Genomic DNA, 17,861 nt, shown 5'->3' on the forward strand with positions numbered 1-17,861 from the left:
TGTACTCACTCAATATTGATCTTGCCATGTCAATCAAAGTTCTATTATTCCTCTCAACTAGGCCATTTGATTGTGGAGTGTACATGGCCGAGAATTGATGTCTAATTCCAAATTCATCACATAACTCATTAACTCTTGTGTTCTTGAATTCACTACCATTGTCACTTCTCACTTTCTTGATGGTTATTTCAAATTCATTGTGTATTCTCTTGATGAATGTCTTGAAGGTTGCAAACATATCACTCTTGTCAACAAAAAAGAATACCCATGTATATCTAGTGAAATCATCCACTATCACAAATTCATATTTGTTTCCATGAATGCTAGTGTATGTGGTTGGTCTAAACAAATCCATGTGCAACAACTCAAATGCCTTAGATGTACTCATCATGCTCTTCTTAGGATGTGTGCTACCAACTTGCTTTTTGGCTTGACATGCACTACATAGCTTGTCCTTCTCAAATATGACATCTTTCAAGCCAGTTACTAAGTCATGCTTAATCAATTTGTTCAATTGTTTCATTCCAACATGACCAAACCTTTTATGCCATAACCAACCCATGCTAGACTTAGTGAGTAAACATGTTGACAATTGAGCTTCTCGAGCATTGAAATCAACTAAGTATAGATTCTCATATCTAAATCCTTTGAATATCAAGTTAGAGATGTCTACACTTATGGTCTCTACATCATACACACCAAATATGTACTTCAAACCAAGATCACACAATTGAGCTACCGATAATAGGTTGAAATTCAAGCTCTCTACTAGTAGCACATTGGAAATGCTTAAGTCATTGAATATTGCAATCTTACCAAGCCCTTTGACCTTGCCTTTGTCATTATCACCAAATGTTATACTATCAACCCCATTGCTATCATTTGAGTTAATTGAACTGAACATTCTTGAATCACCTATCATATGTTGTGTGCACCCACTATCAAGCACCCAATACCTTCCTCTGGCTTTATAATTGATCTACAAAAGAAGATCAATTCTTGTTAGTTACCCAAACTTGCTTGGGTCCTTGAAGGTTAGTGACTAAGGTCTTTGGCACCCATATGGCTTTCTTATTTGAGCCCACAATTGGTGTACCAATGAACTTAGCATACACACCATTCACACCCTTGGTAAGTAAATATCAAGAATCAAACTTAATTGAGGATACATTAGCATTCTTGTTCTTGCTCTTGCAATATTGCTCTAAGTGCCCAACTTCCTTGCATTTGTTGTAAAACCGACCATTGCCCTTCACAAAACTAGTCTTAAGAGGGACAAGGGTTGCCTTCCCTTTCTTAGGGGTATAGCCCAGTTCCTCTTTGTTGAGAGAAAACCTTTGGCTACCCAAGCACTTTAGCAAGTGGGCATCTCCACAATAGGCATTGCCTAAGGCACAAGTAAGCTCATTCATCTTCCTTTTGAGGGTCTCATTTTCTACCATTAGTGAGGCATCACAAGTGAAACCATCACTCAAAGGTGAAGTAGAAATGAAAGTGCTACAAGAAGGGTTAGTAGGAGCAACAATGATAGGTTCATAAAAGATTCATTAATTAGATCATAAGTAGAACCCACATCACATGTTAGAACAACCTCCTTCTTGTCTTGATCAAGGAGGGAGGAGTGAGCTTTTTCAAGCTTTTGTATGAGCCTTGCCAAACTCCTCATGGTCTTCCTTTAGACTCTCATGAGAAGCATTGAACTCATCAAAGGATTGCTTCAGAGCTTTGAGCTCTTTCCGCAACTCTTTGCACTCCTTCCTCTTCATCTCAAGACTATTACTATCACTCTCATCCTTTTCTACCTTGGTAGACTTAGCCATGAAGCATGATGGAGTGTCGTAGAGAGAAGCCTTGTTGTTGATAGCAATGCTTGCAGGTGCCTTCTTCTTGGACTTCTTGTCATCATCACTAGAGTCACTATCCTCTGATGACCCATCATTATCCCATGTCACCACATAGCCTCCACCCTTCTTCTTCTTTTGGAATATCATCTTCTTCTCCTTCTTCTCTTTCTTTTCTTTCTTCTTCTTCTTCTCATTTTCATCATTGTCACTATTATAGGGACAATCCGCTACAACATGATCTTTTCTCTTGCAATTGTAGCATCTTCTTACATAATATTTCCTCTTATTGTTGTTTCTTCTCTTCCTTGCACCATAGCCCTTCTTCTTCATGAACTTGCCAAACTTGCACACAAAGAGAGCCATGGCCTCATCATCATGTCACTAGCATCTTCATCCTCACTTGATTCTTCTTTCTTGGACTTGCATTTGTTCTTGGATGATGAGCTAGCCTTGAATGCTACACTCTTCTTTTTGTTGTCTTTATCCTTCTTCTCATCTTGATCAACCCCTTCCCTTTTCACACGGTATGTCTCTTGTGTCATGACATCACCTATTACTTGGTTGGGGGTTAGTTGCTTCAATCCTCCTCTAATGATGATCAATCTCAATGTCTCAAATCTTGGAGGTAAGCACGTCAAGAACTGATGAGAGACATCATCATCATTGATCTTCTCACCCAATGCCTTCAAGTCATTCACAATCACTTGGAGCCTATGGAACATCTCTGGGATACTCTCATCATCCTTCACTTAAAGCTTGTCAACTTGTCCTTGAGAATATATAGCTTGGCACTCTTGACTATCGGTGTGCCTTCATAGGTTTCTTCCAACCTCTTCCACACTTCACTAGCTCTATCAAGATCCTTGATTTTCTCAAACACCTTTGAATCAATGGTATTGTAGATGGTGTTGAGTGCCATTGTGTTGTATTGCTTGTTCTCTAACTCTCTTGGGGTAGGATTGGTGGGATCAAGAATCACATAATCATTCCCACACTTTGTCATTGATTGAACCTAAATACATCATCATCTTTCTCTTCCAATAATCATAGTATGTGCCATCAAAATATGGTGGTTTACCCCCAACATGGTTGAACAAAATTTAAGCCATCTTTTGACACTGAGGTTGTTAAGCCTTCAATCAAACGGTGACCATGGCTCTAATACCACTTAAAAGGTCCTAATATGGCTAGAGAGGGGTGAATAGCCTATAAAAATTCTCTACAAATTCGCTAGAACAAGAGGTTAGTACACTAAATGGTGTAATGTGATTTTGCTTTAGCTCTACAAGGGTTCCAAGCCACCTATCTCAATAGTTCTAGTTGGTATAATCTCTAGGCATACAAGAGGCTAAGTCACTACTCACTAAAAGCTCTCAAACAAGCTACACTAAAGAGCTCCACTAGGTGAAACTAAACTAGCAAGCAAGCTCTCAAGACTAGCTATACTAAAGAGCTTGCTACACAAATAGTTTGCGAAGAATGTAAGGAAGTGAGTAAGGTGATTCTACCGCCGTGTCGAGGAATAAACCAATCATAATATGAAAGCCAATTCAATCACCAGGAGAATTCTAATCACAATGGACACCAAGACTTTTCTCTTGAGGTTCACGTGCTTGCTGACATGCTAATCCCCGTTGTGTCGACCAACATTTAGTAGTTCGGCGGCTAATTGGTATTACACACCTAGCCAATACTTGGTGCCGCAAGAACCTACCACAAGTGAGGTAACTCAATGACACCAGCAATCCACTATAGTTACCTTTCGGCTCTCCACCGGAAAAGGCACGAGACCCCTCACAATCACTAGGAGACGGCCATGAACAATCACCAACTCATGCCGATGCTCCTCCGCTGCTCCAAGCCATCTAGGTGGCGGCAACCACCAAGAGTAACAAGAAATTTGCAGCCGCAATGATCCCCAAGTACCACTAGATGCAATCACTCAAGCAAATGCACTAGAAATCACCCCCAATCTCATGATGGAGATGAGTGGAAGGTGTTTGCTTAGGCTCACAAGGATGTATCGTAGGTGAAAATGTCCAAGAGAGTGAGCCCAAGGCGAAGCACTTCTATTTATAGAGCCCCCAAGACTCAGAGAGCCATTGGGAGCTCGCAGAGACGACCGAACTCACTGACCAAACGCACCCTAGTGTCCAGTCATCAGTGTTCGGTCCTCCGATGCCCGCCACGTGTCACTCCTTTGAATCCAACGCGTTAGATTTCCAACGGTAAAGTTTTCGCACGTCAGCACTTAAGTTGAGACCGGATGCGACCCTCGAACGACTGGACGCTCAACCACCGAGTGTCAGATCGACTCCAGAAACTACACCGAGAGGTTTTTCTCAGACCAGACGCGTCAGGTCAGAGGTGACCTGACGCGCCCCAGCGTCCGGTCCTCTCTGTCTCACGCGCCAAGTCACCGAGCTGCCTACGTCACCATTCGTCACATGCGATCGAACGCAGCCCCTGCGCGTTTGGTCGCCCTACCGCTCCAGCATCTGATCAACACTTCGTGTTGCGCCTCCTCTGGACCGAGTGACCGGACGCATCCACCGCGTCCGATGACATTGCGTTGACTGACTGGACGTGCCCGGGGTGAGTCCGGACACCCTGGCGCCAGAGTCCGGTCACTGCTGTCTCCACCTTTTTCTTTTTCTATCTCCATAACCACTTCATCCTTGCTTCCAAGTTGCTAACCACAAAGTGTAGAACTTGTGTGCACGTGTGTTAGTATTTTTTAAAGCATTTTACAAGGGTCAATGGTTAGCACACTAGGTCCCTAATGCATATGCAAGAATCATGTCACCTAGTGGCACTCGATAACCGCTTAGCCAAAGATTTCATCTCTTTATAGTACGGTTATCGATCCTAAATTACTCACACTATCTATGGTGTCTTGAGTGCAAACAAAAAATGGCTCATAGCATTATACCTTTGCCTTGAACCTATTTTTGTTTTTCTCTTTCTTCTTTTCCAAATGTGAAGCACTTGATCCATCTTTTTGTGGCCATCACCTTCACCATAACCATCATCGAGCTCCACCACTTAGATTGGACTACTTTATCTAATTCACATACTTAGATCAAAGATTAGTTCTAGGTTTCATCAATTGTCCAAAATCAAACTAGGGTTTTCACCTGGTCTTTGTCAGGAGACCTTCACCAGCTAGCCTTCACCGAGGAGCCTCCTGTCTCCACCTCTCAACCCTGTTCGGGATGCCTTTCCCAACAATTTTTTGCTTGATTGAGCTTGCCAAAAATCTTGCAGCTCCTACAATTTATGGTTGTTGGCAGTTTGCCGATCACTTACCAACGCACAGAAATGAATGAACTAGAAGATCCACCTCACCTGTAGCAATATATATCACACGCTGCGACGTTGTTGCCATCATCAAGCGACCATGGTGGCATCAGCTGTCCTTGAGGAGACCCACTTGGCAGCCGTACTGGCCATAGGCACGGCGAACCCAGCTAACTGGGTGCCGCAAGATGAGTTCGCAGACTGGTACTTCCGCGTCACAAGGAGCGACCACCTCGTCACGCTCAAGGCCAAGATGAAGAGAATATGTACCGATAATGAGAAAAAGAATTATCTACCCTTTTAACCACGTCACGAATTTTCCAGGATCTGCAATAATCACCGCTTTGCGTGCAGGTGAAAAATCAGGCGTGAAGAAGCTCCATTTCCACCATACAGAGGCGATGATCGATCGCCACCCAGAGATCCTGGACCAGGCACTGCCGTCTCTCAGCGCCCGGCTGAGCATCAACGAGCCCCTGCTGGCGCTCGCCGCAGCCGCAGCAGAGAAGGCGATCGCGGAGTGGGGCCGCCCGACGGTCGACATTGTCAGCTCTAAACCGGTGTTCTTGACAGCCGATGAGCTTGCAATCGTCAAATGCAAATCACAGAAGCACTCAAACACAACGTGAACACTTGGGACACTGGGTTTGGTGCTGCGAACTGCAAGCAGCGTTTTCTGTTCTTTCTCTTCTCTATTTATTCAGAGTTACAGACTATCAGGACCACGCAGTGGTCAGGTGCGCACCGTGCGGCGAGCACGTCCATCCCCGTGCCCACGATGCTGCTCAAACACCGGTCATCCTCAGGACGTGCGAGCTACTCCCGCTGCTACTTCTACGCGAGATGGCAACCACAGATCAGTGCTCATCCGCATGCAAAACTGAATAAGAAACATGCAGTCCTAACTAACTGAGCCAGCCAATGCGCTAGGATTACTACTAACATTTCTCCTCCTAATTCTTGCGCATGGCCTGAATGTTGATGATGCCGATCTTGGACCGCAGCTCGCAGAAACGAACACGCCCCAAAGCCTTCGTCAGGATGTCTGCCAGTTCCTCAACAGTCCCAATGGACTCAAGCATCACCCGGTTCTCCTCAATGCATTCTCTGATGTAATGATATCTTACGTCGATGTGTTTACTGCGGTCATGGAAAACTGGGTTCCTGCTCAGTTGAAGTGTAGACTCACTGTCAATTTTCAGACTGAAGGCCCTGCTCTTCTCACCTCTGAACTCGGCAAGCAGACAGGCCAACCAAACACCCTGGCAGGCTGCAGTGGTGGCAGCTATATACTCGGCTTCACAGGAAGATAAAGCCACCACCTTCTGCTTCTGAGACTGCCATGTGATGATGCTGGAGCCGAGGAAGAAGATGACTCCTGTGGTGCTCTTCCTTGTATCAATGTCACCGGCTAAGTCACTGTCACTATAGCCAATGAGATGAGCTCCCTTCTTCCTCTGATAATGGCAGCCAAAGTGCAAAGTTCCAGCCACATATCTCAGCACCCTTTTGACAGCCACCATGTGCTCTGTAGTTGGGTTCTCCATGAACCGACTAATGTACCCCATAGAGTAAGCCAAATCTGGCCTTGAATTCACCAAATACCTGAGAGAGCCACAATGCTCCTGTATTTTGTGGCATCAATAGAAGGAGCAGAGCTGGACTTACTGAGTTTCAGTCGAGGTTCCATGGGGGTATGGCTTGGATTGCACCCTTCCAGCCCAGCAGTCTGGAGTATCTTCGCAGCATAGGCACTCTGACAGACTGAAATTCCTTCTTCAGACTGAATCACTTCCAGTCCGAGATAATACCGGAGAAGGCCAAGGTCGCTCATCCTAAAAGTCGCCTTCATCTCCTCCTTGAAGATGCTAATGTCGCCTGGATTGCCACCGGTGATCACCAGATCATCCACGTAAACGCCCACGATGAGACGCCGTGCGCCCGCACCGCGGAGGTAGACAGCATGCTCTGATGTGCTTTGCGTGAACCCGAGTTTGATCAGGAACTCATCGAGCTTGGAGTACCAGGCGCGCAGGGCTTGACGAAGCCCATAGAGAGCCTTGATCAGGTGCAGCACCTTCTTCTCTTGATTCTTCACCACGAACCCCGGCGGCTGCTCGACGTAGACATCCTCCAGAAGCTCACCGTTCAGGAAGGCGGACTTGACGTCCATGTGATGGACTGCCCACCCTTCACTTGCAGCGAGCGCGAGCAGGAGCCTTACTGACTCCAGGCGAGCCACAGGCGCGAACACTTCATCAAAGTCAATGCCTTGGCGCTGCACGTATCCCTTGGCGACGAGCCGGGCCTTGAACTTGGTGACGAGCCCGGCTTCATCCCGCTTCGTCTTGAAGATCCACTTGAGGCTGATTGGGCGCACGCCTGGTGGAGGATCCACGAGCTCCCAAGTGTCGTTCACCTCAATGAAGTGAACTCGTCGAGCATGGCATGGCACCAGTTCTCATGTTGCAGCGCCTCCTAGAACATCGTCGGCTCAGCTTCACTTGCAAGCAGCAGCTGCTCCTCCAGTTCACGTGCAGCGAGACCCGGCGGCGTGGCCGTACCGAGCACGTTGTCGACGTTGCGGTATCGCAGTGGGGCATCGTCGTCGTGGTCTACATCCAGCAGCTGCGATGCGCCGGTGCCTGGTGGTGACACGAACTCCACTAGGTCCGGCTCAGGCTGAGGCGGCGTGCCCGGCGTCACGCTCCCAGCGCTGAACACTAGCGAGGCGTGAACCAGCGAGGTAGGTGATGAGGAGCTCCCAGCACCATGTGCTGGTGAAGCCTGGGCTGGAGACGCTGGTGGTGTCGGAGATGTGGTAGCAGCTCCGCTTGACGTAGTCGAACTCGTCGATGCCGTCGTGGTGGCTGACCCGGGCAATGGCAGGTGTTCGACCATGAAGTCACTCACCTCGCTGCGTTGCCCCTGGGTCCAGGACCACTGCGCCGCCTCCTCGAACACCAAGTCCCGGCTCACGTGCACGCGCTGAGACACAGGATCATAGACCCTGTACGCCTTGGAGCCGGGTTCGTAGCCAACGAAGATTGTACGCCTGCTTTGATCATCAAGTTTCTTCAGGTTAGGCGTTGTCACCTTCATATGCACGACGCAGCCGAATGTCCGCAGGTGCTGGACGCCAGGAACGCTACCCGTCCAGAGCTCTTGCCACCCACGCTCTTGGACGAGGAACGGTTGAGCAAGTAGACGGCCGTGGTGACCGCTTCCCCCCAGAACTTGCCGGGGAGCCCTTTCGCCTTGAGCATGCTGCGCGCGGTTCCAACGACGGATTGGTTCGGCCGCTCCACGACGCCGTTTTGTTGTGGCGTGTACGGCGCCGTGAGTTGACGATGAACACCCAGCTCGGCGCAGTACTCGATGAAGTCGGTGGCGGTGAACTCACCGCCGCGGTCAGTGCGCAGGGCCAGCACTTTCTTGCCGCTCTTGCGCTCAGCTGCTGCTTGAACGCGCTTGATTGCGGCAACCGCGGCATCCTTGGTTGGCAGCAGGCAGATCCACACATACCGTGAGTAATCGTCAACAAGCAATAGGAAGTACCGGTTCCTGCTTGGGGTAGGCGGCGTGATTGGGCCGCAGATGTCGCCGTGAAGAAGCTGTAGTGGCTCCGTCGACCATCCCAGAGCTTGCTGAGGGAACGGCGCACGGCGCTGCTTGCCGACGAGGCAGGCGTCGCACACCTGCTCCACCTGTGACATCAAGGGCATGCCACGGACGAGCCCGTCCTTGGCCATCTTCTGCAGCGCCGTGAAATGCAGATGGCCGAACCTGGCGTGCCATACCCAGGCTTCTTCCTCTCCGCGCGCCGCTAGGCACACCGGTTGTGCTATGTTGACGTCGAGCACATACAAGCGTCCTGGGCTGCGGTGGATCTTGGCCAACAGCCGGCGCTCCTCGTTGCGCACTCGCATGACCCCACTCTCAACCAGCACCTGGTAGCCGGACTCGTCCAGCTGACCGACGGAGATAATATTCGCGGTGAGGCGGGGAAGGTAGTAGACATTGTCGATGGCGCGATGTTCCCCCGTCTTGCAGGAGAAAAGGATGGTGCCGACTCCCTCGATGCGCGCTACGGAGCCGTCGCCGAACCTCACGGAACCAGTGACGCCGGAGTCGATGTTGGAGAACGCGGACCTTGCCCCGGACATGTGGTTCGATGCGCCCGTGTCCAGGACCCATCTCCTAGGATCCCGGTCGCCGGCTTCGTCGAAGACGGCGAACACCTTGCCCTCTGTGAGATGGAGCTGGCTGTCGGCACGGATCGGTGGTGGAGTCGCCGGTCTTGGCTCCGACGGCGGCAGCTGCTCGATTTGGGGAAAAAAACCCCTCCCCCTGCTCACAGTCCACTGCAAGGAGCAGAGTGGACTCGTCATCCTGGGCCATGTAGGCCTGCTCCAGCTTCTTCTTGCTCCTGCAATCTTTGGCCCAGTGGCCTTTCTTGCCACAGGTCTTGCAGGCATCATCGCCGATGCCTTGGGCCGAGTTCGTCCCGGCCCGCTGCTCGTTGCCGCCGCCACCGCTGCGTCCACGGCCCCTGCCGTGACCGCGTCCTCGTCCGCAACCGCCGGAGCTCGAGCCGCCCCGGCCAGCCTCGCCGTCTTTCTTCTTGTACCGCTCCAGCCATTGCTCCTCCGTGAGCAGGAGCTTGCCGGAGATGTCTTTCGCCAGTGACGGCTCGTCGTCGGTTGCCGCCTTGAGCCACCCGGTGACCTCCTCAACAGAGAGCGTGTCGATGTCGAGGAGGGTCTCAATTGAGACGACGAGCTGCTTGTACCGTGGACGCGCGACGCGGAGATACTTCGCCACCACCTTCGGTTCCGGCTCCGGGTCCCCGAGGATCGCCAGGCGCTGCACAATGTTGGACAGTCGCAAGGCGAAGTCCTCGACGGACTCCCCGTCGCGGAAAGCAATTTGCTCGTATTCCGCACGCAGGCTCTGCGCAGTCGACTTCCGCACCCGGTCGTCGCCGATGCGCATCGCCCGGATCGCCTCCCACGCCTCCTTGGCCGACAGCTTGGTCGCCAGGGTGGGCACCATCTCCTGGGGAACGCCGGAGCAGATCGCCTCCAGTGCGCTTCGGTCATCGTGGAAGTCGACATCTTCGTCCTCGACTGCTTCCCAGAGATGACGGGCTTGCATCTTCGGCTTCATCAACAGCGACCAGGAGTCGTAGTTTGTCTTCGTGAGCTGCGGCCAGTTGCCTGAGCCGCTCGTCTCCTAGACCACGCGCTCGACGACGACCTCCCGTGGGCGCCGCGTTCGCGAGCGGCCACCGCGGCGAGTCCGCGAACGACGCGGTGGTGATCGACTTGGAGACGGCGAGCGCGTTGGAGTCTTGCTGCCGGAACCGCTGCCCTTCTCCTTCGTGGCCGACGGCGGCGTGCCGCCTCGGCCCTTCAGCGACACCATCGCGACGCGCTAGGTCCTCCTCTTACGGCTCTGATACCAATTGTCAGCTCTAAACCGGTGTTCTTGACAGCCGGTGAGCTTGCAATCGTCAAATGCAAATCACAGAAGCACTCAAACACAACGTGAACACTTGGGACACTGGGTTTGGTGCTGCGAACTGCAAGCAGCGTTTTCTGTTCTTTCTCTTCTCTATTTATTCAGAGTTACAGACTATCAGGACCACGCAGTGGTCAGGCGCGCACCGTGCGGCGAGCACGTCCATCCCCGTGCCCACGATGCCGCTCAAACACCGGTCATCCTCAGGACGTGCGAGCCACTCCCGCTGCTACTTCTACGCGAGACGGCAACCACAGATCAGTGCTCATCCGCATGCAAAACTGAATAAGAAACATGCAGTCCTAACTAACTGAGCCAGCCAATGCGCTGGGATTACTACTAACAGACATCACGCACCTCGTCGTGAGCACCAATTCCGTGGCCGGCGAGCCAGGCCCGGACGTCCGCCTGGCTGCGCTCCTGGGACTCCGCCCGGACGTGCAGCGCACCGTGCTGAACCTCCACGGCTGCTCCGCAGGCTCAGCCGCGCTCCGCGTCGCCAAGGACCTCGCCGAGAACAACCTGGGCGCGCGCGTACTCGTCTCCTGCGCGGACGTCGCTGCCATCACCTTATTCCGCGCCACCGACGAGGCTCAGCTCCACGAGCTCGTTGCCTACTCCCATTTCAGCGATGGCGCCGGCGCCGTGATCGTCGGTGCCAACCCGGCGGCTTCCTCTGAGCGCCCCATCTTTCTTATGGCGTCCGCGTCGCAGGCGCGACGTTGCCGGGGACGGAGCGCGCCGTCTGGTTCCGGCTCAGCGAGAACGGCCTCGACTACCGCATGTCCGCCAAGCTGCCGGCGCTGCTGCGCGGCAACGTCGAGCGTTGCCTGGTGGACGCGCTGGCACCGCTGGGCCTCGAGGGATGCGGTTCCGGCGCCTGGAACCGCCTGTTCTGGGCAGTGCACCCCGGGGGCCGTGCGATCTTGGATAGCTACGACGCCGCTCTCGGTCTGCATCCCGAGAAGCTGGCGGTCAGCCGGCATATGTGCTCAGCGAGTACGGCAACATGCTTGGCGCGACGATCATCTTTGTTATCGACGAGCTGAGGCGACGCCGCCGCCAAGGTGAAGGTGGTGCTGATGTCCACTGCGAGTGGGGCGTCATGTTGGGTCTTGGACCGGGGCTCACTATCGAGACCATGGTGCTGCGTGCCCTCGGTAACCAGGACGAGGACTAGCCGACTAGCTCATCACAGCTTGCTACGTAGTCGGCGCACCATGCAAATGTTACCTTTCTCTCTTATAAGTCAGACCATATTAAGTTTGGTCAAATTTATACAACAATAAGCATAAGTACTAATATTTAATTTGCATGGTGGAGTTAGTAAAAAAAGTATATTATCTTGTAAAATGGGTGAAAGTTGTAATAAGACCAACATAAAAGGGGTTTGGCACTACGAATCCCCGAAAATTAGTGTCAGTTCATTATGGAAGTAGTGGTGGAAGTTAGAGCATCTAATAGCGTGTCATGAACGACCAAACAAAAAAACTTGTTGACGGTAGCTCGTCTAAAAAATTCTCGATTGAACTTATTTTTTACTACGCCAGATTTGCACGTCACTGTCGGATTTATGAGAATCGGCAGTGATGTACCTTCACTGCCGGTTATGAGCTTGAAAATAAAAAAAATGATTGGGGCTGGGCTAAAACCGACAGTGAAGGACCATATCACTGCCGGTTTGTGGCTTGAACCGACAGTGTTTTGGCGGGCACTCATCACTGCCGGTTTAAGCCAAGAGCCGACAGTGATTAAGCTCTATCACTGTCGGTTCTAGCCAAGAACTGACGGTGATAAGCCTACAACACAAAAAGGTTGCAGCCGTCATCTCCTTTCTCCTCTCTTCCATCCCGAGAACAGAGGCACGCGTTTAGACCCTTCCCTCCATTATTACGGCTGCTCTTCACCATGAAGCTGGTGCTTGGATTTTGAAGAATGGCTTGATCTTTTTGCTTTAAGGTTAGTAACAAACATCGACTCCTTTGATTTTGTTGCTTAATTAGCTTCGTTTTGATGGCTACATTGCTTAATTCTCATTCTAGTTCTTTCTCCATTCTAGAGAGCACTTTTCCAATTGAACATTTGTGCCAGGCTCAAATTATGGTGAATCCATCATCCAAAAGGTTGGTGTCTATGAACACATTTAAATTTCTAGCTAATTATTCCATGGTGGTCAAGATCATCATTGTTAGTATGTGATGCTATAATTAGTTCTTAGAAGTAGAGTAGAATAGTTCTTCAATATTGTGTAATAATTGTTTTTTACTATGATTTTTAATTTACAGGGCCGGGCTACCAATTTCAATTTTCCAATAATTAGTGTAAAATAATATTTTTCAAAAATGGTACTTTCGAGCTACAATTGTTGTTCATAAAGCTCGATTTCTTATTAATTCTTTGTAATTACTGTCTTAGTATTTTTTTGTGTAGAGATAGATCGAGAGTGGATGCATCTGTCCCGAATGGACAAGCGGTACATGCATGGCGTCAGCCAGTTTATCACCGATGCCAAAGCCCATGCTGGGAATGGGAACCCTGTCTTCTGCATATGCAAAGATTGCAAGAATCATAGGAACTTTCGTCAAATTAAGTCTATACGATCGCACTTGATTACTAGGGGGTTCATGCCAAACTATACGATATGGACTATGCATGACGAGGTTGGTGTGAATGTTCTGTAGGAAAATGATGATGATGTGGACATGCCTGACGTAGCCATCCACGATGCTGATGAGGAACCCAGTGTCAACACGGAACCTACGGCCACAGTTAATAATGTGTTTAGGAACACGCTAGCTAACGACACCGAGGATAATGATGACATTTCTCAACTGCTACGTAATGTAGAGACCAGATGTCTTAGTGAAAGACAGCTGAGAAGGCTAGAGAAAATAAGACAAGATGGCAAAACCCCATTGTATAGGAATTGTCCAATGAGCAAACTGGAAGCCGACATCATGCTGTTAGAGTTGAAATCAACAAACGGATTGAGCGATAAAGACTTCGATCAGTTGTTAGGTATAATAAGGAAAATGCTCCTAGAAAAAACGAGTTGCCAGAAAAGACATACTTGGCCAATCAAATGATTTGTCCCATCGGCCTCGAGGTTGAAAAAATCCACGCGTGTTCCAATGATTGCATATTATACCGTGGAGAAAAATACAAAGACTTGGACAAGTGCTCCAAGTGTGAAGCTCCACGGTACAAGGAAGAACCGTCAGATGAGGGCACCAAGACCAGAGGAGGTCCCGTAAAGGTCGTTTGGTATTTCCCTATAGCTCCCCGGGTGCATAGGTTGTTTACATGTGTAAAGTCAGCCAAGCTGTTGCGCTGGCATGGTGAAGAGCGTAAGAAAGATACAATGATGAGGCATCCCGCCGATGGGCATGACTGGAGGACTGTCAATACTATGTTCTATAAGGACATCGGTGGAGTTGTAATTGCTTTGAGCACAGATGGGATGAATCCTTTCGACTAAGTTATAAGCAATCATAGCACCTGGCCAGTGACGCTCTGTATATACAACCTTTCACCTTGGGTCTGTATGAAGCGATCGTACATCTAGATGCCACTACTGATCCAAGGGCCAAGACAGCCTGGGAATGACATCGATGTGTTTCTGGAACCAGTGATCGATGAACTAGTGGAGATGTTTGAAAAGGGTGTGTCGGATGTTTGGGACGATTACTAAAAGGAACATGTCACGATCAAGGGAGTACTTATCGCTACAATCACCGACCTGCCAAGTCGAGGTTCGTTGTCCGGCGAGAAGACAAAAGGCTATACTGGATGTGTCGAGTGCTTGGACGACACCGATGCGGTAAATCTGCTAAATAACTCAAAGATAGTTTATATGGGACACCGTAGGCTCCTACCTAAGGATCACCCTTACCGCAGGAACAGAAAAGATTTCAATGGTGCTATTGAGAAACGCTTAGCTCTAAAATATCGAGACGGGCCTACGACACTTCGAGAACTCAACAAACTGGAGGTTGTCCTTGGGAAGGGAGACAATGTAGTAGCAGCGCCTTCACTGTCGGTTCTTATTAAAACTTTCGCACTGTAGTATCTAAATAAATATATTATTTACATATCTGCACCTTCACTGCCGGTTCTATTTAGAAACTGGCAGTGATAGCCACCTTCACTATCGGTTCTATTTAGAAACCGGTAGTGATTACCACCTTCACTATTGGTTCTATTTAAAAACCGGCAGAGATGTCCATGCCCTCCTATATAAAACAAACTGTCAACCACATACATCGATCCCACCCACCCACGAACTCTCTCAGTCTCATTTCTCATGTTTCACTCTCACTTCTCAAGACATCAACTCTCTCTCTATGTGATTTGGTCATGGCTCCTGCATTTTTCAATGGTATTGATATATTGTCTTCTCCAATATTGTATCTATATTCATTTGATCTATATTTATATTCATGTTTCTTTGCATTCTACATTTATATATATTCTTATTCCTTGCATTTGATCTATATTTAATTATGTTGCCACATTTTACTTGGAAGAATTTTTTGTGCATATATTTTATGTTCATATTTTTTTGCATTTTATCGATCAGGTGGTATGAACAACGGACCTCCCCCACCACAAGAACCAGGTTTCCACCCTAGCGATGAGTCATTCGCTCCTAATGTGGTCATTCCACGGTTCCCTGTTCCAGCTATTGTATGAAATATTTTCCAACATCTTTTGTTTTTTATGCTAACAAATAAGTATAATTAGTTTAATATCATTGTTGCATGCATATATGTCGCAGACTATATCCCCCAATAGATTGGCTGCAAATAGCACTTAGCTGGTTCTTTATCTCGGACATCATCGAGAACACGACATCTAATGCAAGTGGTCGGCTATGGATGTATGAACTCAGTTTTTTTCATTTATGTGAGGGGTTCAAATCATCATAACCATATCCACGGGACGGGAATACAGAGCCCAGACATGATAAGCGCCTAATTAAGTGTCGTGCGCATCTGTTTAGAGGCACTTCGACGTATTTGCTATGATGTGCCTGATTTCTCGCACTTCAAAGCACTTGCTTTGAATGCTGGTGATATCCCCATCCCACAAGGAAGCGAATGGTTTGCAAGCTACAACCATGCAGATGTAGTAAAATGGTCACTTATACCTGAGTCGTGGTTATTTGTTGTTTATTATTGTAATAACATTCTCTAATTTTTTTCTTTTTCTCCGCATGCAGATTGCGCTACAGGACCTTACCTATGCTGCATGTGGCTTGTGGGCCGTTCTAGACCAAGCTATGGAGCAACTCGGGTACGATTGGGACTTCTGCAATGGAAACCTCGGCCAGCTCACTATAGAAGGACGCTAGTACTGCATAAGGATTACTAACAGGGGCAATGGTCATTCAGTAGGTTACATCTATGGTCGACCATTATTTCGGTATTGTGAGGCATGAGAGAGTGCACTCATACGGGCATTGAACTTCATCGATACAAGCGGATACAAAATCCGTGACATCAACTACCATATATGGCTACAGAGGCATGTTAGTGTGCGTGGCCTAATCGATCCCGACAGTGATTCTGATAGTAATTAATATTTATTTAGCTAGGTTTTCAAGGTCATAGTTTAATTGGGTTCTAATTTTAATATGTACGACTTTGTGTGTTTAATTATTGTCATGCATGTAATTCGTATAACATTTGTTGGGCAATTAGAAATATACATTTCGGTGTCGTATTGGTCTTAAAATTATTCTCAGGCTTGCACATGCCACGTGTGAAGGAAACACCAAGTTTGGAATTTTTCGAAGATGGTTTTCTACTTTCGGAGGTTTAATTGAATTTCCGCGTGACGAAACCGTTTAATTATAGGTTGAACTGAGTCTACCCATAAAAAGATCCAGAATGGTGCCAAACTTTTACACAGACTCTAATATGCCCTAGGGATAAGAATTTTGTGGAGGTGGATGAAAAAATCTATTGGGTCCAAGATGAAATTCATCCTCTTTTGTCTAATTTGGCACAGAGAAAAATATAATAAATAAAAAATTTATCAGAAAAACCTAAGATCCTGTGTGCGGTCTTAATTTGGGTGTACATGCTTGCCAAAAAAAATTCAAGTCATTTCAACATAGGCAAAGTATACATGCTTCACAGATGTACATGTGTCCTTTCATCGAACCATGACTATACGCATAGGTTATCAAGGTTTCTGTGGTTTATAGGCATTTCGGTGTGGTATTGGTCTCAAACTTTTTCTTAGGATTGCACGTGTCACATGTGAACGAAACACCAAGTTTGGGATTTTTCAGAGATGGTTTGCTAATTTCTGAAGTTTAATTGAATTTCCGCACGACGAGACAGTTTAATTATAGGTTGAACTGACTCTACTCACGAAAAGATCCGGAATGGTGCCAAACTTTTACACAGGCTCTAATATGCTCCAGGGATAAGAATTTTGTGAAGGTGGATGACAAAATCTATTGGGTCCAAGAAGAAATTCACCCTCTTTTGTCTCATTTGGCACAGAGAAAAATATAATAAATAAACAAACTGTTCAGAAAAACCTAAGATCCTATATGGGGTCTTAATTTGCGTGTACAAGCTTGCCAAAAAAAAATTCAAGCCATTTCGACATAGGCTGAGTATACATGCTTCACAGAGGTACATGTGCCTTTTCATTGAACCTTGACTATACACATAGGTTATTAAGGTTTCTGTGGTTCATATGCATTCTGGTGTTGTATTGGTCTCAAACTTTTTTTGGGCTTACACGTGCCACGTGTGAAGGAAACACTATGTTTTGGATTTTCCGGACATGATTTGCTACTTTCTGAGGTTTAATTGAATTCCCGCGCGACGAGACAGTTTAATTATAGGTTGAACTGAGTCTACCCACGAAAAGATCCAGAATGGTGCCAAACATTTACACAGGCTCTAATGTGCCTTAGGGATAAGAATTTTCTGGAGGTGGATGAAAAAATCTATTGGGTACCAGATGAAATTCACCCTCTTTTGTCTCATTTAGCACACAAAAAATATAATTAATAAAAAATTGATTAGAAAAACCTAAGATCCTATGTGCGATCTTAATTTGGGTGTACAAGCTTACCAAAGATTTTTCAGCCATTTTGACATAGGAATACATATGCTTCTATTAATTCAGTATATAAAAGAATTTTTTTAATATATATAAACATCATTGTCG

General features: G+C 47.9%; 1 pseudogene; it reads left to right on the forward strand.

The window, feature by feature from the left end:
- The first annotated feature begins 10,846 nt into the window (after positions 1–10,846).
- On the forward strand, positions 10,847–12,047 carry LOC136480209 (bisdemethoxycurcumin synthase-like; annotated as a pseudogene).
- Positions 12,048–17,861: the final 5,814 nt, after the last annotated feature.

This window comes from Miscanthus floridulus, chromosome 9 (genome assembly GCF_019320115.1).
Source record: "Miscanthus floridulus cultivar M001 chromosome 9, ASM1932011v1, whole genome shotgun sequence".
In the NCBI taxonomy this organism is placed as follows: Eukaryota; Viridiplantae; Streptophyta; class Magnoliopsida; order Poales; family Poaceae; genus Miscanthus; species Miscanthus floridulus.